This window comes from Harpia harpyja, chromosome 8 (genome assembly GCF_026419915.1).
Source record: "Harpia harpyja isolate bHarHar1 chromosome 8, bHarHar1 primary haplotype, whole genome shotgun sequence".
Taxonomy (NCBI): Eukaryota; Metazoa; Chordata; class Aves; order Accipitriformes; family Accipitridae; genus Harpia; species Harpia harpyja.
Genome location: NC_068947.1, coordinates 33,803,364 through 33,830,965, shown reverse-complemented (window position 1 = coordinate 33,830,965; position 27,602 = coordinate 33,803,364). Strand labels below are relative to the sequence as shown.

Here is a 27,602-nt window from a genome sequence, read left to right as displayed (position 1 = left end):
CAGTAACAGCTCAAGTGCTTGCAAACTCCTCACTGGAAGATTATCTTGCCGAACTTGTCAAATTCCTACAGATTTATATCACAGAAATTGAGCATTGGCATTGGTCCGTTCCAGCCACTATTGTGGAGGTCTGTGACACTACTCTGCTCCATTCCTTTTGGTCACAAATCGTAATGGGCATCCTCCCTTCCGACCAGAAGAAGAGCAGGATTAGCAGAGTCCATATCGCTAGTTATGGTTTATTGCCTGGCAGAGAAAACCTGGCTGCCAGATGGGCTATTGAAAGGACTAATAGAATTCACCTCTCATCTACCAAGATTTTCAGCCAAAATGGGCCAGTTGTTGTGTCCTGAAGGTCATTATCTCACTGCTGACAAGACTAGTGCGGTAGTCTTATCTGTTTAACACCCTTTTGTGTAGATGATGTGTCCATGGTGATAGGAAGCCTGCAGCTGTGTGGATATGCTGGTTGTTTCATTGCCTTTTTCTCCCTATGGAACTCTTGAATTGGAGGCCCAAATTCTCCTCTTCTACTTTTTGGTAGCTACTGATTTTTCTTTCTCTTATGTCACTCCTTTACCCAATGATCAAAAGCATGATTTTGTAAGGAAGATCCTGCTAAGAACCTTTCCAAACGTATAATTCTGGAGGCAGGAGCACTTCCCCAGTATATTTCTTACTTTTTGGCCACATTTATCATTTGACTCCTACTTCAGTGCTATGTGCACATAATCAAGGGCATAGGAATTTGACACAAGGGTAAGATAGTGTATGTGGGACGGACCATGCCCACAGATCACTGTGGGATATATTTTTTATAGATTCAGGGTGGTCCAAGGTGCATATGAGTGTGTTCTGTTATGTGCTGGAAAGTTTTTCCACCACTTCTTCAAGGTTTTCCACTTTAAGGTTGCACTTGGAAGTTTTTCCTGCCTGTGTTCCAGCTATATCTCCCTTTGGACAGTGCAGACTTCTACAGAACTGTCCTGAAGAGCATTGGCAGTGACACTGTGATAAAATATGCTTCTGAGTACACAGCTGATGTGTCTTTCAACAGGTATTTTTGCACTTGACTGTATAATGGAATTCAGCTTTTTAGTGAAGGGGTCTGAAATGTTTCTCACCTTTTAAACACTTTTCCTGTTCTTTCTCTGGTATGTTATTAGAAATCTCTACTTAGTGATGTGCTGTTTGTTGTTTTGTGTTATTTTAATGAAATGGTATTCCACATATGGTACTACACAGTTGATTGCTACATTTATCTAGGCTTCAGTTTTGGAGTGGCCTGTGGATGCACCCAGGAGTTCCAAGTATCATGTATTTATGAAAGCATTAAGTCAAGACAAATTGTTTTGAAATGCTGTACAAATAATGATCCTGAAAACTATATTTCACTGGGTTTATCTGTGCATGTGACAACTGTGCTAAAATAATCTGAGAGTGATCCTCCGAGTGAAGTTACTGCTCTCAACACTCCTGACAAACAAAACAATTTCTTTCTTTAGTACCACATACTCCTGTTTTATTGTGTCTCTTTCTTGGCAACAGGAATGGGTTTTGAGGGCATGACACCTCAATGAGATCCTGTAGCACATACGACATTGTGACAAATGGCTACATTGCAGCATAGAATATGACAGAGACTGTGGCACTGTTCCATGGCCAACACTGCTTAAAACAAACAAACAAACAAAAACCAAAAACCACCAACAACAAAACCCCCAAAAACCTTTCACTGGAAACAAACAGCAGTATAGTCTTTAGAGAGAGACCTAGAAACCTTCAGGGGGGGCTCTCAGTCCTTGAAAGTTACATGAAACCCTTTTCCCACCACCCTGCTTCTTCCCACCCCAAGAGGAAATATCGTTCTCTGTACAAAACATATTTCTTTATGTTGGTACAGTTGATTTTAGGTTGCAGATTATAAATGGAATGAAGAGCATTACTGATGAAGTTAGAAAACAAGAGTCTATGCTGACATTTGTGGAACATCATTGCCAACAGGCTTATGTAAAGATTTACTGTTTATAGCAGTGGTAAGCTATGATGCTGTGCCTCCAGCTCACGGGAGCTGTATATTTTGTTCTTTAATGCTCATTAGTGTTGTAGGAGGCTCAGATTTTAAAAGGGTTTGCCTAGGTAGGTTGTCAGTTGGTGATGAACATAATTGGTGCAGTGAATCTTTCTGACAGCTCACAATCATAATTATTTTCGGAATATCAACAGAAGAGCTGTAATGCATGGTTTATAGCATTTAGCTGGTGGTTTGTGCAATGGTGGGCTTTGTTTTGCAGCTATATCTACCACACCAAAGCAGTTTTCTATTCTCTCACCTTCTGTGGTATTCTCCATCTGCAATCTGTTCATATGACATACTCCCAAAGCTGTGGGATTCACTAAGATTGCATGGATGTAGCTAAAATCTACAATTTGGTGACGACATTTTTAATTATGAATTTCATAGCTATAGCATCTCTCTATAGAAATCAAAAGTTTAATTACACAAAAGCAATGCTAATTAGGGAGGGAAATACTAGGGCATTAGATTAAATAAATCTAACAGGGAAAAGTTATTCAGTATGCTGGCTACTACCAAATGCTCATGAAGATTTCCCTTTTCTCTCTGTGAGCTGTGATGGGATGCGCCTCCTGCTCTTGGAGCTGCTGCTCTGCGTTGGCTTGTGCCCGAGCCTCGCACTGGAGCAGCAGCCAGAGCCCTGCTCCGCACTCGTGGCACTTGTCCCTTGTGCTTTTTCCCTGGGGTATGAGGTCGGTCTGTCAGCTGTGAGCCCCACAAACACAGCTCTGTGCATGAAGACCTCTTTCAATATCTGCAGATCAGCAGTCTTGTGGGCCAATCTTGCAAGTCCTTGAACTCATGTAGTGCTTGGGCATGAGCAGCCGGCTCCTGCATCAGGCGCTGGGATAGGTTGAGCAGGCTGGCCATGCAGAAGGCCAGAGACAAGACCATCTCCTCAGGCACCATCTTCTTGCTGAAGAGGAGGTAGTGGAAGTGTTTCTCCTCCAGGCAGCAGCACATCTGCCTCAGGCTATGATCCAGCAGCAGCAGGAAATTCCGCCTGTGCCAGCTTGATGGGGGCATGGTAACCAGGAGTTGCATCACAGCTGTCTTCAAGGCATGGGTGGAAAAGTCTGTGCCCACCAGTATACGGGTGCAGAGCTGCAGCTACCTGACGTGGAAGCTGTTGTGCTAGGCACACCTGGCCATATGCCTGAAGAACTGCATCACTGTCACAGTGCAGCTCTCCGGCCATGTCATGCTACTGGTAAGGTGGGCCTCTACTTACTTGATGGTCAGGAAGGCATCTGAGTCATCCAGCCATAACCCAAACCTCATCTCTATGTAGAGGGTTCTCTCGGAGGCATTTGTCAGCTGGAGCTTCCAGGAGCAGCTGGAGGGCAGCACTGTTAGCCAGCAGTGCCATGACTGAGGCATAACCTGCCAGGCTGCTTTCACCAACTTCTGGAACCAGCAGGAGGTTTTCTCCACATTGAGGTAGGAGCCACTGCAAAGGGTGTGTAAGAGGCTGGGCTTCTGATTTCTCCTCCGCTCATCTTGGTGGTGGTGGAGGAAGAACTGCATGTCAAAAGCAACAAGAAGGGCTTCTATAAGTTCACAGGTACCAAAAGGAACACCAGGGAGAATGTGGGCCCACTGGTGAATGAGGCACAGGATCTGGTGACACAGGACCTTGAAAAGGCTGGGGTACTCAAAGCTGCCTTTGCTTTAGTCTTTACTAGCGAGGCTGGCCTTCAGGAATCCCAGGCCTCAGAGAACAAAAGGTAAATCTAGAACAAGAAAATTGTACCCTAAGTGGAAGAAGTTTAGGTCAGGGAATAAATAAGCAAACTGGACATATATAAATCCATGGGCCCTGATGGGGTGACACCACGAGTGCTGAGGGAGCTGGCTTATGTCATTGTGAGGCCACTCTTGATAATCTTTGATCATGGTAACTGGGAGAAGTGGAGGAAAGGAAATGTGACTCCTGTCTTCAAGAAGAGCAAGAAGGAGGATCCAGGGAACTACAGGCCAGTCAGCCTCACCTCAGTTTCTGGGAAGGTGATGGAGCAACTAATCCTGAAAACCATTTCCAGGCACATGAACAACAAGAAAGTCATCAGGAGTAGCCAGCATGAATTCACCAAGGGGAAGTTGTGCTTGACAAACTTTTATGATGAAATGACTAGTTTGGTAAACAAAGAGAGTGCAATGGATGTTGTCTGCCTGGACTTCAGTAAGGCTTTCAACACTGTTTCCCATGTGATCCTCATAAAGAAGCTGATGAAGCAGCTGGATGAGCAGACAGTGAGGTGGACTGAAAACTGTCTGAATGGCTAGGCCCAGACAGTGGTGATCAGTGGCACGAAGTCTAGTTGGAGGCCAGTAACTAGTGGTTACCCCAGGAGTCAGTATTGGGTCCAATCCTGTTTAACATCTTCCTTAATGAGCCAGATGATGGGGCAGAGTATACCCTCAGCAAGTTTGCTGTTGACACAAAACTGGGAGGAGTGGCTGATATGCCAAAGGGTTGTGCTGTCATCCAGAGGGACCTCAACAGGCTGAAGAAATCAGCTGATGAGAACCTCATGAAGTTCAACAAGTCCTGCAACTGGAGGGAAGTGCAAAGTCCTGCAACTGGAGAGAATAATCCCAGGCACCAATATATGCTGGGTGTCGGCCGGTTGGAAAGTGGCTTTGCAAGAAAAGGACCTGAAGGGAAGTCCTAAAGAAGATGGAGCCAGGCTCTTTCAGTGGTGCTAAGTGGCAAGACAAGAGGCAAAGCACAAAAACTGAAACACAGGAGGTTCTGTCTGAACATTAGGAAACACTTTTTCTCTGAGGGTGACTGAGCACCAGCACAGGTTGCTCAGAGAGGTTGTGGAGTCTCCATCCTTGAAAGTATTCAAAAGCCATCTGGACATGGTCCTGGGCAGTCAGCTCTAGGTGGCCCTGCTTCAGTAGAGGGGTTGGACAAGAAGACCTCCAGATGTCTCTTCCAACCTCAACCAGTCTGTGAGTCTGTGAAGTTGCCTGTTGGAGCCTCTACAGGGAAGCTAATGAAGGAAGCAAGGTGAGAGACTCATCCTTTTGATTTACTGCTTGTGGCTTATATGCACAAGGCTATCTTTCTTGAAGTAGCTCTATGCAAAATTTTTTTTTTTCCTTTTTGTATCTGACTGAACTAACTTTTAGGCTTAGAGGTACTTGGGCTATGTACACAGACACAGATGGCTCATGAAGCATAAAAAAGACAGCTATAAAGAAGAAACCTTGTTGCTTTGTCTTCAGAAGTGATTTTCTTCCCTGTAATTTACTTGCTGAAACACCTAAATATTTCTAGATTGTGTCTGCTGTCCCCAAAATATACTAGAAAATGGCATTTTTTTTCTTGGAACTTGATGCAGTTTCTTGAATACTAAAAAAATCTGTTCATTCATTACCCCCACCAGCCCTTACTGATATAGAAGTGACACCCACAGAAATAGAAGTGCTTATTGCCTTGGCTGTATTTGTACTTCCAGTCTTGAGGTTCCAGACCAAAGAAATCCATTTATTGCCTTTTTCTCTATTTTATATATTAATGACATATTACTATATATTATATATTGAACATGCAGTCTTCACTTGATAGAATACAGAAGATCTTTAACAAATGCTACAAAGATGAAATCTTTCCACTGTACTTGAGTACAGAAATGTCTCAAGGAATTTCTAGGTAGGCTGTTTTCTCAATTTTTCTGTGAGGAAATATCAAAATACTTAGAAAGTGGCTGCTTCACATTCAGAAAAAATAGGTCATTTCTGGCTTTCTGTAAAATACAGTATGGAGCACACATTAGTGCTCTGAGTCATTTTTTTCCGGCCATCTTCAAACCACCACATTCATCTGTCTTTTGCTTTTAATTTCTCAATATTTTCTACTGTTTAAAAAATGCTCACACATGTGACATTGCTCCTACTGGACTTATGTTATTTCCCATCTGGAAATAACATGTAAAATTATAATTTGTTTATATGAACTAGAAAAGAAAAGCAACAATTTTTTGCTTTCATTTGAAACAAAACTGCCATATTTTCAAAATTACAAGAACAAAGCATGACAAAAAAGAGGGTGCATTGTCATTAAAAAAACACCCTCTAACTCTCAACAAATGTACTTTTGCTTAAAAGCAAAATAGACCAGAGAATAAATACAAGAGTCTTATGAAAAAGCTGGATATATAATGGACACAAAATATTATAGACAGTTTGCAGACCCATCACAATAAATTCATTAATTGTAGTCCGTTGGGTTTTGCATTGATTCACAGGCTTGGCATATGACTTTTAGGACTCAATACAGCATGGTATTAAAGCGATAACAGTGCACACTGCTGACTTGAAAGATATTTCAGTAGGGATAGCAGATAACTGAGAGCAGATTCTTAGGTGGTATAATTTCTTGTGGCTCTAATGCATTTTAGCTCTGCTGATTTACATCTGCTGAGAATCTAGTCTATGGGAATTCCTTGATGCTCTGTGCTATCATTCTGACACCTGCCAAAATGTCAATGGGAGAATGTACCATAAAAATATCACTCCTTGATAGAAATAAATGTAACTTTAAGATCAGTCATTTGTGTTAGCCAGATTCTGTTCTCATCTTAATAGAACTTTTAAATATCTGTTTCACCACCAGGATAAATGGCTGAGCATTAACTACTGCAAATGAATACAGAACTATAAAACTTCAGTATAATCATATAAGTTATTTCTTAATTTACCGTTAGTATAGAACCAATCTTCTGTTGAAGACGACTGTGTTGGCAATTGGGTGCTATACATTTGACGTGTAGAAGTAAAATCTGTATTCCTGAGAATGCAGTCTGATGATGATTTTTATCATCATTTTAAAAATACCTCACAAAGGGAAGTAATTCATTATTATCCTTACTTTATAGCTAAAGAATGGGATGTTTAGAAAGGTGAAGTGACTTTTTCAAGAAGTCAGTAATGGGAAATAAATTATTGTTAAAATGACAATGATATTTTATAATAAATGTCATTTTATAAAATGACAAAATTCCATTACCTTCAGGGAGGTCAAAATTTCCTTTGGATTCTTACATATAACCCACATGTCTAGTTCAGCACCCTATTCACAAGGAAAAGTATTCTTAATCTTTTGCCTAGCGCGGAGCACACCTTTTAATAATAATTCTGTAACTTTCCTAGGACTGCAACCAATGATTTCATTAAAAAAACGGGTTAGAATTTGAGTTCATCTTGTTAGCTGTAAGAATAGAAGACTTACAGATCACATAACCTCAGGGCTCCATAATCAACCACTGGCTCATGGACAGCTGTTTGAGAGAGACCATGTTGAAATGTACTACTTTGCAGTAGCTTAATAACCTGTGTTTTAGATATCCTTAGGGATTTCTAAGCAGTTCTTGACCTTTGTTCACAAATCTTTTTTTTTTTTTTTTTCCCCTGGTGAAGTGGTTGTTGACTGTGCCACAGGGATCATTTCTGTGTACACTCTAACATGTAAGCATCCACAGCCACATAAGGATGTACAAGTGTGGAGCTGTAGACAGTCCTAAACTCCAGCGACTATACAAGATGAGACCTGGAAATGGTGAGACAGTGTAGTCAGCACTACTGACAATGAAAGCAATGTACTATGGCCAACCCCTACAAAATCTTCACAGAATGAGGAAGGATTTAATGGAAAATAATGAGGAAACTTTGGAGGCATATATTTGAAAGACTTCCCCCAAGCATTGCAAACGGCACAAGAGGGAATGCAAATATAACTAGTGAAAAATGGCAAATCACTTCTTTGGAAATTACTACTGCTTGTTGTGGCAGTAGTCCTGAATAGTTCTTCAATGTGGTACTTGTAAAACAGTATTAGCTTACTTTCTGCAGTTTGATTATCTCTTACAACATGTTTTTACTTACCTGAGTAGTATCTGACTCTCTGAACAGCTCCAATGGGTTCCATAATAGTGTCTGTTTGGGAGGATTTTATTCTGAGTATGAAACTCAGTCTGGACTTTCACAGCTTTAGGTTTTTTTCCTTAGTAGAATTGTCAATGAGTAGGACTGAATTTAAAAAAAAAAAAAGTTTACTTCCAAAACTGACTTTCTGACAAAAGTAATGATGAAATGGATTTAATAAAAATGTGCCATAGCCAGCCACTTTGTTAACAAACAGAACAGTATTATTTCTACAGTAGAATGACACAATTGGTGAGGAAAGTCACACATCCAGCCATAACCAGTCAGTGTGTATTGGTGGCACAGTGGTACCCACTGAATATCTGCAATTGCTTCTCCCAAAAGATGGAAGATCTGGCCGCTGAAGGGAAATCTTTTGGTCCCAGACCAGTTATTCTGTGGCATGATTTTTTTTTTTTTTTTTGACAAGTGATGTGTTTTTTTGAGGAAGGTGGGAATGTACTCTTTGGCCCTACCTTCTCACCCTTGTCTGTCCTTGCTACTTCCTTTTTCCTTTTCTTTGGGGCTTCTACTGCTTCCCTTTCATTCCTTCCGTTGTGGATTTGTCTGCCAGATTTAGCATCATGCAGCTAAAACCAATTCAATAAACCTAGCATGAACTAGATGAGTAAACCTGGAGTAACTCTGATATTTCTATTTTGTCTTCCCTTGTCTTCTGCATTTCAGGAGTGCTGAGCTAGAACCATTAGGCTGTTTTGCACCAAACCTGAACATGAGCTTGTTCAGGGGCTCCATGTTGTACTTTGTCCACTGTATCCTAAAGTACGTATTACATTCCTTGGGGGGGGGGGGGGGCAGGGCTAAACAGAAAAAAGAGACAAGAATTAGAGTAAATATTTCTGCAAGTTACAGATGAAAGTCTATATAAGGTATGAGGATCACATCCACAGATGTATAAACCCACATAGCTCTTTTGCTGATCCATACAGAATTTTACTCAGTATTGGTTACAAACTCATTTATTGTCTCTGCCTCCTGGATTCTTTTTAGAGCTACAGATAACATAAAAGTTTTTTAAGCTCCTCTGTCTCTGCACACCTTCAACCTTTATAAGTAAGGTGTTTTTCAGCAGAAATAAGGGAGGCACACACAGAGAATTTCATTATAAGTAAATTTTATGTAAACCTGTGTTTATACTCAGGTTCTTTAGAAAGTTATAATTATCATTTTTTGTTGTTGTTAATTGAGGAAACCTGATACCAGATCAGTTAGACATGCTTCTTAAATAAGTTGCTTTTTATAGTACTATAGTTTACATGCTACTTGCATGCTGCATAGCTAATTTTTTTTTCTTTAAAAATGCACTGTTAAGTTGCAGACTTGGTTATCAGAAAGGCAATCCAAAAAATCTCTTCCTAATGGCAGTGGATTTTGGTATACTCCAGACATCTTACTGATTCTGTTACTCTATTAAATATATTTTCTGTATGCAGAACAGTTAGTTCTGTATACAATGCATCACGTAAAGTATATGATGTGTTTTCACTAGAGATGGAATAAATTTTCAGTGACTTGATAGTATGTTTATTATATTCTAATAATATGACTTTTTGTACTTAATTTCCTTGTGATCAAGTTTGATTTGTTTGAATTAATCTTTGCAGTGTTGTTTTATTACTAACGGTTAGAAATTTCTTATTAATAAATTGTTTTCCAGTGATTTGCATTTTGGTTGGGGGGCAGGGTTGGTTTTCTTGATTTTCTATGGTTGGGTAGATAAATTCTCTCAGTGGCTACGATGTAAATTAAAAATAGTTACACTGAGGTCAGTGGGTTATTACATGGCAGGGAAGGGTAGATTTCACCATGCCACACCGCAGTTAAGAAAATGCAATTCTGTTGTTACCAGAAAATGTTTTCCAACACATCTTTAACAAGAGGGAGGCTGTTCAGACCAATTTTAATTTGATGAGTATTTCCTTCGGACTTGTTTGACAGATATATATTGATTTGCTTTTATTTTCATTTCTTCTTTTTTTAAATATGTAAGCAATATCATGCTTATATATGCCTATTTTTCAATGATTTAGAGTAGTACAATCTGTAGGCAAGAATTAAAAACCAAAATCACAAATATTGGAAAAATACTTCACAAACAATCTAATTACAGCATAGTTCCAGCCTTTTCCTGTAGGACTCCTCATCAGCAATATTCATAGAATATGTAAACACTTCACCTTAAGTAGGGAGGAAGCAATAATCCCAGGTCAATTGGTCCACAATCATCATTGCACTATAAACAGCTGGTGGTGAATAACTATCATCCTTACTGAGAATTGTAGCATGCACAGAACACAATGCTTGCCAGCTGTTGTGTGCATGCCTTTGTTAAAATATAAAATAACCATTTTCAGTTATAGCAATGTATCTGTGTGTTTATAAACAGTTTCTTAAATTAAAAAGGAAAGAAAAATGTAAAGAGGAAATGGATTAAAGGTCAGTAAATATTCTGGCAACTCAATTTTAAAGGGAGACATGAAATAATTATTTGAGACATGGGAGGGAATAGCAAATCAGAAATAAGGCAATTATATCTATGGAAATGGGAAAGTTTGAGAGAGTAAAAATAGCCAATGGTACCTTTAGAGTTGCAAGGAAAGAAGGGGGGAAAGTGAGATAAAATTCTATCTGTAAGAATAAAAATATTACTACTTTCTATTATAGATAGTAAAGAAAATAAAATATTATTATAAAACTATTTGATTGTTATTATGATGAAGTTATCCAACTAATTGCAAAACATTAGGCACCCAGTTCACCTGGACTAAGACATATAGTGCCATTTGAGACTGTCAGGGCCCTGAGTACCCTAATAGGCTTTAATGGCTGTGACAAGCCTCACCTGGGACCACCACCCACACCCCTACCCATGGGCCCATTTCAGCTCAGGCCAGGGCACTAGTCTTGCTCTACCTATGCTGCTCTTGTCCGTATCCCCTCCCGGCTGAGCCCTGGTTCTGACTCTTGCCTTCAACTGGTGCTCACTGGGCTGTTTGTGTGATCTGTTACTGTCAGCACATGGTTCTGCCCCTCTTGCTCAGGTACTGTGCTGTGTTGGGGAGGCACCACTTGTACTGGGGTCACCCTTGGCTCCTGGCTTTTTCTCCCTTTGCGGAGCAGCCCTGCTCTTGCTGCTCACTGACAGAGATGTCCTAGTTACCGCTTGACCCATGCAGTTGTCTCAGATGTGGCATCAGACCTACAGATGATCTGTGCCCTTTCATAGTAGTAGCTGGAGGCAAGGTGGGATAACTGATGATATCTCAACTAGCACCAGGTGCTGGTGTGGAAACAGTTGATTTGATTCCTAGCTGTGATGTGTTGCCAGAAAGTTTTGCTTTGAGACTGGTCACTGTTGTGATTGAATGCTTACTATGTTCCTTAAGCAGAAATTTGGTCTTCATTTGAACATTTCCATTAATGGAGAATTAAGTTCATTATTTTGTGTTTATGGCTTTTTGCAGGCATCATATTTTCTATTTAAATATTTCTTCTCTTACAATTGGATCTATGTGGTATTTTTAATTGATTCAGAACTAACAGAGAAGGACATGGATTTATTTCACTGCACCAGTGGAAGACATTTAAGCAGAAGCAAAGTATAGTTAAGGACAAAATTTGCTCCTGATATCAATTATCTACTGTGGACCTGCATCACTTTTTTTTTTCCTTTCCTTTTTTTAAACACTTAGTGGTCAAGCTTTTAGGTTTGTTTCTTTTGGGGGGGTGGTTTTTTTATTTGGGATACTATATAAGTCTTTGATTTTTAGACTGATCCAGAAGAAGTGTCACAAAGGTGTATTTGAGATTTGCTTCTAGTTTATATTCTTCATGGACAATGAATGTGATAGGCAGGTCTTGGACTCTTGAGTGCTGCCTTTGCTTCATTTGCTGAAACACTTTCTGTAAACTGATTAACTCAAGACGGGAAGTAGTTAAGATCATAAGCTTCCTCCATTGTTCTTAGCCTTCTTGATTCACTTAGGTTTTTTTAGCTAGGGTATTTATATCTTTCTTGTGGTGACAAATAGGAATTTCTCAAGCTAGTACATGTGCAATTATGTGTACATTTTTATCCCTTTCCATGAAGTGATAAAATATCTTGCGAAGAATTCAGTATTTCCCTATAATTACATTACATTTAATAGGCTGCTTTTCTTAGTTGTATGTGGTGCTGATGAGACTTAAGTGAAAATGTTTCTCTTTATTTTTTTCCAGCAGTAAAATCAGCTTCAGATATGCCTTTCTAGTTCAATTTCACTTTCCTAAGAGGGGGATGAAAAAAAAAAAAACAACATTGGTTCTTATTACTAATGTCACTTACTTGGTACTTACTTCTCCTGGATTTTGTCACAACCTCAAACCTAAGTCCAGCCACTTTGAAGAGTAGTTTATTGGCAGGGATTCCTCAACCATTCTAGGCAAGTAGTTATTATGCTCATGTGTGTGAAAGACTGTCTTTCTAACAATCTATATTCTCTTGGAGGCAAAGCTCATTACTCCTTGACCAAACGTCCCTGAATCTGGAGGAAAAACTTTTCACACTCTCCATAAAAACACTTTACTCACTAGAAAAGTACTATCATTAATCAACTCTTCCCTCTCCTGCCTATTCCTGCAGTCCTCAAGGACAGTAATAGTATGGTATTAAAGAATAAACACATCTATTTTTGAACATTTTCTAATGTATCATCTTTTAAATTTCTTGTTTCTGTTGCCTTTCTCTATACTCTGTCCTGTTTGCCTACATTTTTAAATTATGATGACCAAAAGATAGATAAGCTGAAGTGTCATGGGAAATAAGGAGAGTAGAATAGCAAGCTTCTGCATCTTACACAAGGTGAACACTTTATAGGTCACAGAATGAGACTTGCTCACTTGTTTTTGAAATTTCATGCCACACAAATGGCATAATCTGTACATCTGAAACGCTTGCTCTCCACTTGGAGCTAAGTCTTATTAAAAATTATTGAAAAAGACTGAACCCAGAGCAGACCTCTGAAGAACCCTGTTTGATGTCAAACTGAGAAGACTTACCAAAGGATTGCCTGTGCATGATGTTTTGATTATTTTTTTGGGCCCTCTCTCACTCTATTTTTTTTTTTTTTTTTGTAGCTGTGCACACAGCATATGATAATTTCATCTTTACCATGTTTTCCTAATTTCTTTGTCAATGTCATGTAGAACAACTTATGACTTTCCCCCCCTTATCCACTTAGCCTGTCAAAGAGGGAAATTCAATTGGCTTAATGCAGTTTGTTTCTAGTCACTTTGTTATTCTTTCAAGGTTTTGTAAATGGTTTGTTTAATTTGTTCTAGTATCTTTCTGGATACTGAAATGAGGCTGACAGGTCTATAATTTTCTCATACTCTTTTTTCCTCCTTAAAAAGTTAAAGATGAAGTTTTGTCTTCTATTGGCCTGTGATATATCATTTACACTCCAAGTCATGGGAAAAAATCACTAATGACTTGGAGACTGCTTTTACTGCCACTTCAAATTCTTGAGGAAGCCATGGTTACATAGATACTTCCATCTTATTCAAATATTGCTTAATCTCTCCATAAAAAGGTGAATGCTGGCTATAAATAACTATTTAAATTCTATTTTCACTACTATGAATGACAATGATATATTATTGAGGAAGCAGAGACTAAGTATTAAAAAGTTGTAGGGAGGAAATAATTTAGAAATTAATGGGTTACTAGCTCAATTAAATCCTAGGTCACAAAAGAGTTACAAGCTAAGGTCATATGCAAGAAGTTCTCTTTACTTATTAAAAAAAAAAAAAAAAGCGTTATTGGTCTGAGCCTTCTTTAAAAGTTGTACATTGGTCCTTAAATTCTTTAATAGTTATTTTAAGTTCAATGATAGATTTAGTTTTGCCTGCTTAGCTTGCCTTTGTATAGAATCAAGAGCTGGACTCTTACTCAAGAAGTATGCAAGCTGTGGATTTTTTAGAATCACTTTGCACAATTCAGTCTAGGAAAACATTTAGAGAATATTGTACCTAATTAACTGAGAATTAAATAACATCTTGCAATTTGTATATAATTTCTTTACTGAATTAATTTCTGTAGGTTTTTTCTTACATTCATAATGATTTTAAATCTAAAAGGATAAGATGCTTAGTTTGAAATTCCAACTAATTAAAGGAATTCTGTATTTTATTGATTTCTTGTCAGAAGAGAACAATTTAAAAGCAAGCAAGATTACACTAGGGGAAGCAATAGCCCCTAGCATATTTGATAGTGTATTTCAGCATTTGGGTTTGAGAGTTTTATATGATTTTACCTAATGCATTATATTCTTACGGTTTTATCTAAGGTCTAACTGCGATCTAAATTTTGAAGTAAAAGGAACAAAACATAGGTTGCAAACACAAAAGAAAATCTTGTACAAAGTTAAAAAACAGTATAAATAAATTAGAGATCCTACTCAATCTGATATATATTTTAAACACGTACTCATGATGATATTCTTAAAGGTCACAGATTATCTCAAACTGCAAGTTACCTTTTAGATAAAAATGTTGATTATAATGAAAGTGATTGTAAGCGTGGTTTAAATTGTTCTTTTCTTTGAAAAGTGTCTCTTGCTCCCTCCTCTTTCTTGTTAATTACTGTGTGCTAGCAGAAGAGAAGCCTCTGCTACAGCTGCATAATAGGTGACATATAGTAATACATTTTATAGACAATAATAGTGAAACTGGTTTTATCATATACTTTGAAAATATGCTTCATGTGGCCAAATGCAGGCTTGACTCCCTATTCTTACAATGGAACTGTTACAGGCCAGACACAGGTCATCTGTAAACTGAACCTTTCACGGAAATTTCTGAGAGGACGTTAATTTAGGTATCTGAAAAAACATGAATGCAAACGGCAGTCTTACACTCTTTGTGTTTGCCCTAACTGCAGCTAGAAAGCATATGTCCTACAAAATACGTCAAAGCTTCGGCAAAGTGAACTAAGTTTAGAATGTGGAACTTATGGATTGTATACCATAGACCTATTATTAAGTGATTTTAACATTTCTGTGCATTTCATATCAGTTATTAATCATGAGACCCACTTTCCAACCTAAAAGGAAAGTTATTAATTTTCACAAATGAGGTATGCTAAAGTTACTTAAAGTAGGGCCAAGACTAGAATGGAAGATTTATAATTTAACAGAGCCTATTTTTTATTTTTTCAGCACAGAAAGCCTGATGAACGTTCAGATCTGGAAACAGAGTTGGGTTTTTATTGTTTGCTTGGGTTTTTTTTTTTTGTTTTTTACAAGCAGCAAGCTCCAGTCTGAGATAAATTTTCCAGTCTGCGGCCGAAATTTATTGTCCTAATTTGAAGCCTAGCTGTTTTGGACTAGGTGCTTGATCTAATGTTGGACTATTACCTATTTTGAGATGGGTATTTCATGGACTATTTGAAATTGTTCTGATGCCATAACTTTTTGAAACAAAAAAGACTTCTCTGTTTCCAGATAATTTTCTAGAGCATTTCATTTATCTATATCATCAAAGTAATCTTCCACTACAACAAAATATGAATGAAAATAGGCATTCTGTGCAAACCAACCATATTTACATGTTTTTTCATATGGAATTTTGTACGTAGCTTTCAAGTTTTTTATCTCTCTATGCTAAGCACTGGGAATTTCAATGCATTTGTACTGATACACTTGTATTTCATAACTCAAAATGCTTCAGGTGTACCAACTTTCATATTTCGCATAAAAATTTAAAATAAATACAGAGGAGAATAGATATCTTCCTTTCAAAAAAAAAAAAAAAAAAAAAAAAGGGGGGTGCTTGAGGTACCTTGTGGTAGTAATGTTTGAAACTGAACAGCTGAGTTCCACACCAAGGCAGGGCCTTCTTGCTGTACCTAGCAATCCTGGTTTCATCCTACACACAGAGTTATATCCCAGCTACAGAAAAGGGGTAAGGTACAGTGCATCTCACAGTCCTGATGTACCAGGCATCCCCATTTGGGAAATAAATGAAATAAATAGTAGTTGCTGCTCTACTCTGACATACGGGTCATTCTTGGAAGAAAAATCTGAAGACATTGCATTTGAGGAGTTAGTGACCTTGAACAGACCCTGTCTGCTCTTTTGGGCCTTGTACTCGGCGCTTGAGAAGCCATTGTATTAGCATGACTAACCACTGTAAGTGAATCTTTTGGAGTGTCCCATGCTAGTCAGTGCTGCACACTGCTGGATGTTATGAGAGATGACATTCCAGCTTGCCAGGAGAAGATCTATGATTTGCTTGTTACACAAAATAAAAGGCACCATGACATGGGATGAGGAAGGAAACTTTCCACAGACAGAATCTGTGCAGTGTGCCGTAGGAAAATCCACCCGTCTGCCCAATACTACACAGAAGTGGGGTTCCCAGCACCTAAAGGGACATAAGATGTACTTGTTATCTATATTCCTCTCTTTAGTCTATCTTATTAAAACAGGCATTTTATTATGCCATTTGTCAGGCCTTTCTTTTTGAGATCCAGAAAGAACCCTGCTCCATCTCTCTCTTCCTCTACTTTCTCCCCCTCCCCTGCTGCAAAACACTAGTCCCTGATTAAAATGGTGTCATGGTGCAATAAGGCTATACTTGGATATTACATTTGTAAGACATGCCATGGAGTGTTCCTGGGCAATAGTGCAGACTCTGCTTACTTGTTGATATAGGCCAGCAATGTTATGTATGGATTAGTCCAAGCTGACCCTGGGAAGAAGTGACCTACTGGCTTCTTTGGACTGGATGATGTCATTGACTTCTCTCTAGCTTCAGCCCTGTCCAGTCCTTCAATGAAGCGGTAGGAAACCTAGTGAGTCACTGTCTGCCTCTGCCTGCAAGCTATTACCAAATCTCCCTCCCACGTAAACTCTTTGAGACATAATGTATTTATTATGGGATCCTAGCCCAGTGATATCTTTGCTATGAATATACAACGTAAGAGCTGCTGGTCTAGGTAAGGCAAATGTACACAAATAACTGAGAAGGGTCTTAGGAATGTTTTGAACTTTTGTTTTTACAAAATTTCTAGATGCATTTGCAAGACTATATTGATACTTACCAACTTTTTCTTAGTCCCTAAACCAAAATTACATCATCTAGTCCACAAATAGGTATGTACACTTGCCAGTGACAACTGAATGTATCGTGCTATTTTGTGGTGTCACAATGCAGTTTTGTAAGAAGGGTTTAGGTACTCTAACTTGTATAGAATGGTGGAAAACTGAATTCAGTTCAATGTGTGAAACTTTGATTATATATATATAGCTTCCAAACTACTTTAAAAGTGTTATCTCATGTCACCTAAGTAACCAGAACCTGTTTCTACTAAAATGAATAGCAAAGTAGTTGTAAATATATTTAGATTTCTTTTTTGTTTAATTCCTTAGAAGAAATGCATAGGAAAATGTGACAGCTAAAACTAATTTAAGATGCCAAGGTTTTGTTTCTGTTTTACATTATTTTACATTGTATTTTTTTAAATTAAGCAATCAACGAAGGATACAGCCAATATGGTGTTTCTGCAAAAACAAAAATCTCATCTGTACAATGATTAGAATATAGATAGATGTTCCAGATGGTACACATGCAAAAAGAAGGCTAGCTGTATACCAGATGGTATTATGACCATACATAAAGCAACTGGATAATCATTGTAATATTGTGACATGTCATATTATATGAATAAATACTATGTTTTCCTGAGGAAAAAGGTAAAATCATCGGTAAATTAAACTGCACAAGGCAGATGTGGCACTTATCCAGGAATTACAATCCTAGAGGAACAGCAATATTGCAGTGGGAACTTAGAGGCTTTATTTCTTTAATTCATTCCCTTTATGAAAAAGAGGTAATTCTAATTTGTCTAAAGTATCCTTTACATAATTAATGTTACCATAAACAACTTTAAAGAATTTAGAATACTCTGTATTGCTAAAATGGAACCAAATTTTTTGTTCCCCCCAAGAATACTCAATTTTTATAAACACTGCTATTCCTAAGATTTTATTATTATTATTATTATTATTATTTTTAATGAAATAGACATTTAGAAAAAACTTTGCAGCGAAACATCATGATTTCTGGTAAAGCATGACAATTCCTACAATAAGATACAGATTAATATGACAAGAACTTTCTGGATGTTGTTTATATTAATAGAATATTTAACAACCTAGATATATTCCTAACTGTAAAAGTGGCCTGCACCATAACTAGAAAAAATATTCTTATACTGGCACAGTAAAGAATTCCTAGAGATAACGGGAATGTTTCTTTTTTTTTTTTTTTTTTTCCTTCAACAACACACAAATTTTTTCGCAAGCATCCAGTGCAGGAATATGTATATATATAATTCAAGCATTGTGATCTACTATAGATGTTTTATCTATAGTTTCTCTATACAGATATTTAAGTTTTTCAAGATGGAAAATAAGAGAATTTCATAAAGGAACAAAACCAAGCAACAGCATTTTTTCCCTTTCTCTGTAGACGTATTAGAAGGAGAAAAACTTCTTCCAGGCTGTGTCCTATTTAACTTAGAAAGACATTGTGCTCTTATACAGGAAATGCATCTCCTGTATTTCTGAGAAAGTAGCCCTCTATAGTTGGCACAGTAAAGTTCCAGATCTGTATGCAGAGTCCTTACTGATGAAGTAGGATGAGAAAGTGTTGAGCTCCAGTAGCAGTTCCTGGGATACAACACAGGCTTTTAATTCCCTTCTAAACAAGAAAAGGCTTTGTCCTCTTGTCCTGTTTCTCAAAGGCAACTCCTGTGGACATTTCCAAAACCTTCCTGAAGGCCACCTTCTGCCTAAGAAACCTTGCATTTCCTAGGAAATCTCTAAAGCGATATTTCCTGCTGATAATGAATTACCCTAAAAGATTAGCCAGGGACTTGTCCTCCTTGTGTTTGAACTGAGCTGCTTCTGTGCTCTATTAAAGCCAAAGGTCTATGACCAAGCTTTTGGGTATGATTTTGATGTTGTACCACAGTCTTGTCGAGTCTGAGGTACTTGATTTTGAACGAGTAAATTACCTGACACCTTTTGCCATGAAATGATGAGCCTCATCATCTTCAGTATGGAAGAGTTTCAGATCAGGCTGATGCTGCAGCCTTCTAGCAGAGGGTGTGTGGAAAGTCATTGACAAGATAGCAAAAGTGGGGTGACATGCACTGTTATTAGCAAAACTGTGCTAGTATTTGTATAACTTCCTGTGCAAGAGGTGGGATGATTTTACTTACAGAAGTGCAGTGATGTCAGTACATGAGATATTGTGCTGGTTGTGGCTGGGATAGAGTTAATTTTCTGCACAGTAGCCAGTATGAGACTATGTTTTGCATTTGTGCTGAAAACAGTGTTGATGACACAGGGATGTTTTAGTTACTGCTGAGCAGTGCTTACACAGAGCCAAGGCCTTTTCTGCTTCTCACCCCACCCCACCAGCGAGTGGGCTGGGGGTGCACAAGAAGCTGGGAGGGGACACAGCTGGGACAGCTGACCCCAACTGACCAAAGGGATATTCCAGACCATATGACGTCATGCTCAGCACATAAAGCTGGAGGAAGGAGGAAGTGGGGCATGTTCAGAGTGATGACGTTTGTCTTCCCAAGTAACCATTATGCGTGATGGAGCCCTGCTTTCCTGGAGATGGCTGAACACCTGCCTGCCTATGGGAAGTGGTGAATGAATTCCTTGGTTTGCTTTGCTTGCATGCATGGCTTTTGCTTTACTTATTAAACTGTCTTTATCTCAACCCACGAGTTCTTTCATTTACACTCTTCCAATTCTCTCCCCCATCCCATGGCGGGGAGACTGAGCGAGCAGCTGTGTGGGGCTTAGTTGCTGGCTGGGGTTAAACCACAACAGATATATACTAGGGACATGCTGCTGGTGTAGTATGAGAACATAATTTAAACGGTAAAATGTTTGCAGTATAAATGTAGATTCAGACCTAGCTGAACAGTTTCTCCTGAGTGAAAAGACAAATCACTTGTTTATACTTGAATTAGGTCATTCTGGTTATCTGGGAGTTTGAGTCAAAAATGGACGTCTCTGGTATTAGTTCATAAGAATGAAGTTGTAAAAGTAAAAAATTAATGCACCAAATATGTTTTTGTTTGTTGAAGGACCTGACAGCCATTGTAGGAAAACATTTCCATGTTTATCAGACATATCATAGTATGTAATTTGTTAATAACCCTGCAAGGAAGTTGGTTATATTTGTTGCAGGGGAGCACTGGGATGAAGGCTACTTTTGTTATTGAATCCTAGCCATATACTTGGGGCCCATCAACAAAGTGTTTTTAAAAACAAATAAACAAACAAAAAAAACCCCAAACCAACCAACTTCTGCCCCCTCCCCAAACTCTCAAAATAGATAGTGACAGATCTTTGGGCTGGAAGGAACAGCTACATCATCCAGTCTGATCTTTATATATCACTTATAACATTGAATAGAACACTTCCATTGATAAAAGCAACTTGTCTGGATAACATCTATGCTCCAGAAGAATGTGCAGTTGTGAACTGAAGACCTCTGGAGCCATGACAATCCTTTGCTTTCTTAAGCAGCTTATTCTGATAACATATTTATTATGGGCCTAGTTTAAAAAAAAAAATAATTCCAATTTCTCAGCTGAATTGTCTGTTTTCAAGTACTTATTCTTGCTATCCCTTTCCTCACTGCGTTTGCTTTCTGTACTGTCTTCTAAGGATAATTGCATGCAGTACATGAGTCACCTATCTTTCTTATGAAGCTGAAAAGAAGCTCAGTTTCTAATATTACTCATTGTTAGGAATTGTCTCCTTATCTCAAAACCTTATTTCTAGACTCCTGATGTTTGTTTGAATGGTCTGCTTTACAAATTGTTCCATCTCACTTTGCATGACTTTTTCTATCTCCAGTTACCTTTCTTATGGTTTCTAGCATCTACTGATGTTTTCAGGAATGATTCCTCATCCTGACTTGATGAATAATGTGGATCTAATATTGATCTGTGTGGAACACTCTTAAAATGCATATAACCCTAGCATCAGGGAAAGAGGTTTTGTTTCATAGTGGTTTTCTCCAACATCTATATCCATTGCCTTTATGGATATAGAAGCCTGCTATGCTTTTTAACAGTTAAAATAGTTGCAGAGATAGCATAACTTCCAGTAATAGTTACCATGTTCTTGTACTGTCAGAGCATGGTGTTAAAAGATGAGTGTCACATAAAAAGTGGAAATAGTTCAGCCCAGGTTTTAGTCTCAGTTATTTCATGCTGCTTTTACATTCAGGTATGTTATGTCCAAGGCACCTGGTATTTTCAGATGTTTTCAAAGTCTAAATTCACCAAAAGCAGCACAAATAATAGAATGTATAAATAGCTCTATTTGTTAATGCTAGTGTTTCTTTTGTGCAGAAAGATAATTTTTGTAATTTTCACTACAGCTACTTATTACTAGTAACTTCTAGATGTTTGCAAGTAGGAATGATACATTCATTAAGATATCAAAATGAAACATATCTATCTGTTATCATTTTTGGGGAACCTGGGCCAGTGACTTGCCTGTGGAAATGCTTGTAATATACCTGCTGATTCATTATCTGGTAGTTCAGAGTTGACGTACACAGGCATGTAAAATTCTATTGAACACTGATGTTTTGAACGTGGATCTAAAGGAGAAAAGATATGATTTGTCAAGTACCAGAATGGAGCTAAAATGCAATAGGAGCCTTTTGGTATATGATAGAGACAGTACTCATCAGTGTACTGAGGGAGAGTTATAGGCATGATAGCAACAGCCAGGGAATAACCATGTTTCTTTTCCTGCTGTATTCATACCGCTCTCTAGCACGGAGATCATTTACTTTGGACACATGATAAAATCTTGGATATCTACACAAGGAGAAATATATATCTGTATATGAGTTATACCTCAAGGAATTATGCCTCAGCTTTGCTGAGTTCCATGATGTAAACACCCATATGCTGTAGCCCAACAGACATAAGATTCAAGAAACATTCATTTGATGTGAACATGTTATTTTAAGTTAGGAAAAGAATAAACAAAACCTAATTAGTGAAGACTAATAGAGAATAGATTATGAATTTGAAAGAATAGCAATGAAAGGTGGAAAAAGTTGACAAAATACTTCTCCGTAAATATTAGATAAATGGATGTACTTGCCCATCACCTAAGATGATAGCATCTTAGCACTTTGTGTACTTAGAGAAAATGCCATGTTACTGTATACTGGTACTTGCTCCTTCTGTACTTTCACTGATATCCACCAGAAAAACAACAACTTTGTTTTGCTTAGGTCCACAGGCAAAAAAAAATCCTGGCCTTCAAAATTATAGTCTCACCTTGTTGAGATTTTCTGTTTCCTTGCTTCTGCCCACTTCCCTTTGACTACAAGCATTGACAATATGCTACATTTTTATCTTGGCTCCCTTTACATCTAGGGCATAGTAAACTCTCCTGAGCAAAAGTTCAGATCTTCAGAGAGGAAAGAACCATTCTTGGTTTAGTTTGAGTTGTTGCTCAATGTATTTGTTATTGTATTTAATGCAGTTGTACATGAATTCTTTATTCTTTTTGGACAAAAATAAAAATGAAAATTTTATTAAATGTGTATTCTAGCTAAATGGTTTATATATGTGCAATTTAACTCAATGCTAATATTTCACTAAATTTCCTGGATGGACCTGGTGGAAAGGATTATAAACGGTATAGATCTGTAAACAGGATTATAAACAGTACAGAACAGTATAGAGAAAAGATATGATTTGTCAGAAAAGGATGTGAATTAAAGATTTAATGTAAAATGGGGATAGTTAGCAAGAGGTTTCCAGAAGCAGTAGAAAAATTATCTACAGAGAGAGATTTTTAAAGATTCTTTAGAAATACATGTAATATTGAGCTACTATCTAGAGAATGACTCTCAAACTGAAGTCTGGTATTGTTAAGTGAAAAAAACCCAATTTGAATATTACCCAGAGTCAGTTTACTCTGAAGCCACAGGTCAGTTGTCATTCTTTATCGCAGAGAAAAATGTACTGGAAATTCAGCAGAGGATATTCAAGCCATAAGGAGTGTTAGACAGCACAGTTTGTTTTGGGTGAGGATATTCAAGCCATAACAAGTGTTAGACAGCACAGTTTGTTTTGGGTGTTCTTTTGGTCTGGGTTTTTTTGCTTTGTTTGGTTTTTGTTTTGGCTTGTTAAAGAAACCCAAAGATATTATGAAAAATATCCACCTCATGTTTTGGTTGCCCTTGTGATCTCTCCGACAATGCCATATTGGATGATTTATCCCACTTTAAATGAAGATATAGTGCATCAGAGATGATAACCAGGAGACACCTTTACATCATAAAGTAATTAGCACTACCCCCATTTCCCCCCCTCCTTGGTGAACAGGGTTTTTCCATTATGAGAGCAGAGGAGTAGTTAGCTGTTCTTAGGCTAGCACAGCTGGGCTTTGCAGGCCCTGGAGGGAAAGGAGCTAATTTTCAAACTGGGCAGCTGCACATCATTCTTAAGAATAATTTAGCAGGTTTTTTCCTCATTTAAACTGAATGGGCTCCAGAGTTTACTGAGACACTCAGACTGAGGACAGATGTAATTTCTGTGTGTATGAACACATATCAGACAATTTAGGACTCCGTCAATTCCTAATTGAATCGCCAGTGCCAGTTTAAGAACAGTGAGTGCAATGTACTGTTAGCATAAGATAATCAGTCAGCCACTTACTGTAGTGGTGTGGTCTCAATGAGTAATATGATGGGAACTGTGCTATAGTACTCTATTGTAAAGGGGACAATGGAGTATCAGCCAATGGAAATTTTTTAAACTATTTTTGTGGAAGTTTAACTTCAACGTTTTTCTTTCAGTCAAATACTTGTAAAGCAAAACATTTCAGTTCCTCCTAAATAAGTCACTTGAAATAATTAGAGCAGGCATATTTCTTTTAAGCTATGGAGTAGTTAAAGTCTTAAGGTCTTACAAAAAGAAAAAATAATTACTTACATAGGATAAGCTTGGCATTTACAAAACTCCTTGTAAATAGTTGTGAATTAAGAGACTTGTCAGGGTGACATTTTATTGTCCTTCTGAACAGTTTATTTCAATAAACTGGTGTTTTCTTATGAAACCAAATGTTTTCTTCCTTATCAAGATTGTGTGAATCTCAAATCGAGGTCCATGAACTGTACTTTTTTTCTCAGATGTAAACTGATGGCATAAGCATTTAGGAAAAGTCCAATTTCTAGGATCTACTACAGACCCTGCCACTATTGTACCAGACTTGTCTAGAGTGAAACATAGGTATTCTGCTCTTGGCCAAAGCCTAAATTTACTTGTCCTGCTTTTGTCACTAACTGATGTCTGATGGAGACAAGTGGCATGTATATTAGCTCATTCTATCAGTCAAGATTTATAGGTATATCTTACCTGTCTTGCGAACCTCCCAATATATGTAAGCGATTTGAAAAAAGAGAAATTTTGGTAGTTATTAAAAATTACATGGTATTAAGAAAAATTAAAATTATTGCAATATTTACCAAACCTCATTAGCTAAATAAGATGAGGAAGAGACCCATCTCAATTCTCTTTGTAGACATCAAGTGAGGAGAAGATTGCTTAATTGGGAGATGCACCAAAACCCCAAGAAGTTAAAACTCAACTTCTTTTTAAAAGCAGAGGTTTAACTATTTTTGAAATGTACTAGCAGAAGAGAATTATTTATATTTTCCTATCACTTTACTTTAAACTCATTGACTTGCAATCATTACAAGTTTCCTAATACTTTTTTTTTTGGGGGGGGGGGGGCACAAATGCATCTAGACAATATAAAATAAATGACCCATATAATTACCAGAAGGTGACCATTAGAAATCCAGAATGGGGTTTTTTTCATCAGCACTTCTATTTTGAGGTCATTTAGACACGCTACAATACTGATGATTTTAACTTCTGAAACAGCTGTGTTCCTGACTATTCTTCTAAACACTGCATTTTGAGGTGTCTTTAACTTTGTTGAAAATATTACTGTAAAAAACTATTTTCTGAAGCATCAGATGAGTGGTTAATGTTTAGAAAAAAGATCCCTACCAGCTTTATGTAGTTCTGAATGAATTATAAACTTTTGAAATAATCTCCTCTTTCAGTCAAAGATTCTGTGTAGGATACAAATAATGGGGTTTCTATCAAAAAAAGTAAGACAAACATGAAAACCTATGTGTTCCAAGAAGAAAGTATTTTTATTCCAGAGGTTGTGTACACACACTTATTAGAAAAAATGGCAATAGACTGTCCTTCCTAAAATGAAATCAATGACACATAACATTGACTTTTGTACACAGTTAAGTAAGTTGTAGGCTTTAGCAGGTCTGTTAGCAAGAAGAGGTGCATTAGGGTAAACAATGTGTGATTTTTTTTTTTTTTCTTTTTTTCTTTTTTCTCATTGAGAAACCATTGTACTAGAGAGTCACAGGTGAAAGTGGAAAAAAATAGAAAAAGAAGGCATAGATCTTGACTATATAAGTACTTTAGGAGAATTGCAATGCCTTAAGCAAGTATCTTGGGGTCATCATCGTCCACCGCAGTACAGCAGTTCTTGGGTAGCCATAGGACTGACTGTAAGTACGGTATATTATAGAAGCCAATATATCTGTTCTTGAAGGTATCTTCTGTGTAAGCCTTAGCATATTCTGTAAAGCTATGTGATTCAGAGGTCTTCAGCACTTCTTCAACAGTACTGCAATGAGAACTTCTTACAAGATTTGGTAATCCTTCAACCTGTGTGCCTGCTAGAATTGAGGGCAAGCTCCTTCTTCTTTCCTTTTGAAGTTTGTTCAGATTTTTCTTTGCAAAGCAACACAGGAAACCTCTCACATTTTTTTAAGATATGTTTCTCTGCATAAGTGATATTGGTGACTTCTGTGAGTTATTGTTTTGATATGAGTAGCTTAAGCCCAGCAAGAACTGTGTATGAATGTGTACAGATCAGGGGGCTGGGGAAAGGGATATAATTACTTGCTTTTAAGATATAGGTTAATTATTACAGATTTCTTAGTAACTGTTATACTCATAAACACTTGTATGTATCCTCAGGAAATATGCTCAAGAATGAAAAGTTTCAAGAGCAATGGTGGTAGGCAATGAACACTTGGTAATTTTAAGCATCCAATATGTGTGCTCATGCACAAACATACATGCACAAGCATTTAATTTTGAACATGCATTTGCCAATCATTGCCCTACAAAACTAAATCCTTTGGATTGTATCTAAAAGGCCAGGTAAAGAGTAATTTTCAGGTTCTCTAACAAAAGACTACTTGCTCTTTCTCTGCAGCTTTAGTTCAGTGAGAGTTCAACGGAAAGCTTCTGGAGAGGTTCTCAGATGAGTGAATCATAAGGATTCAATCTCTTTAAAGTCTCTGGAAGAACTGTGAAGAAATATTGAAGCAACATGACCCCCCAAAAAATCTACATGTACGTAACAGAAACATGTTGTAGTGTTATGTCTCACACATATGAGCTTTATTAAGCCAATGGGTTTTTTTAACTTTCTACAAAAACACAGGAGCAGAAAAAAAAAGTGACCTTTTGTTTGTGGGGGATGAAAGAGGAATGGGAGGCAAGGAAAGAAACGATGTGGCTTTAGGGGTTTTGTGTTTGGGTTTTTTTTAATTGCATGTAAATATTTCCCTGAACATTTGAAAAATCTCATAATGATTTATGGGGGTTTTCTGTATCCCAAACACGTTGGGTTACAGTTTCTTTTGAGCTATCCTTACTTTGTGTGAAGGCAGAGAAAAGGAAAGGAATTTGAAAAACACTTACATAAAAAAGAAACAATAGAATCTTTCTTTTTTCTTTTCTAACATGGAAAAAAAAAAGGTTAAGTTTTCTGTGTACATTTCCCCTTTGTTTTGGTCATATAATATTGGGCAGCTGAAAGATTATTTTATTTTCTTTTTCTCTATTAGATGTCTTTTAACACATGGCCCACCCAGGAAAAACTAATTAAATTCCACCTCACTGCTATTTTTTTTATTGCAAGGAACTAGTATTTGTTTAAAAAAGTTTGGGTAACCTAACTGTATTCCAACAACCAAATATAATGAACTGACTTCACTGAGAATTTGTTCTGAGGACATAGAATCCTTTAATAACTGCAGTCTCAGGAGTAGCTGAACAGTCACCAACATCTTTGCCTGATACTTTTGACAAAGAAAAAATATTAAGGGTTTTGGAGGGCAACAAAAAAGAGTTCTGTAGAACGATTTTCTTCTTTGACAAGTATCCAGCTAGTCAGAGCAGGGAAGACTTTGTCTAACTAGAATGTGTTTCCAAGGCAGAGGAGTAAAGCTAGCAATTCTGTTTCCTACCATGCTCAGTGCCCTTTAAGCTAACAAACTACAGGTTTTTGGGGCACTGAAGTGGTAGGCAAGCTATCAGAAAAGGTGGAGGAAGTAAATTTGCCAGTCTTATGCTAATGAAAAACTGCTTTGCAATAAGTATGTTATGACTGTTTTTTTCGAACTGTATTGC

General features: G+C 37.5%; 1 pseudogene; it reads right to left on the bottom strand.

The window, feature by feature from the left end:
- Positions 1 to 2,824: 2,824 nt before the first annotated feature.
- On the bottom strand, positions 2,825 to 8,015 carry LOC128145251 (inositol 1,4,5-trisphosphate receptor-interacting protein-like 1; annotated as a pseudogene).
- Positions 8,016 to 27,602: the final 19,587 nt, after the last annotated feature.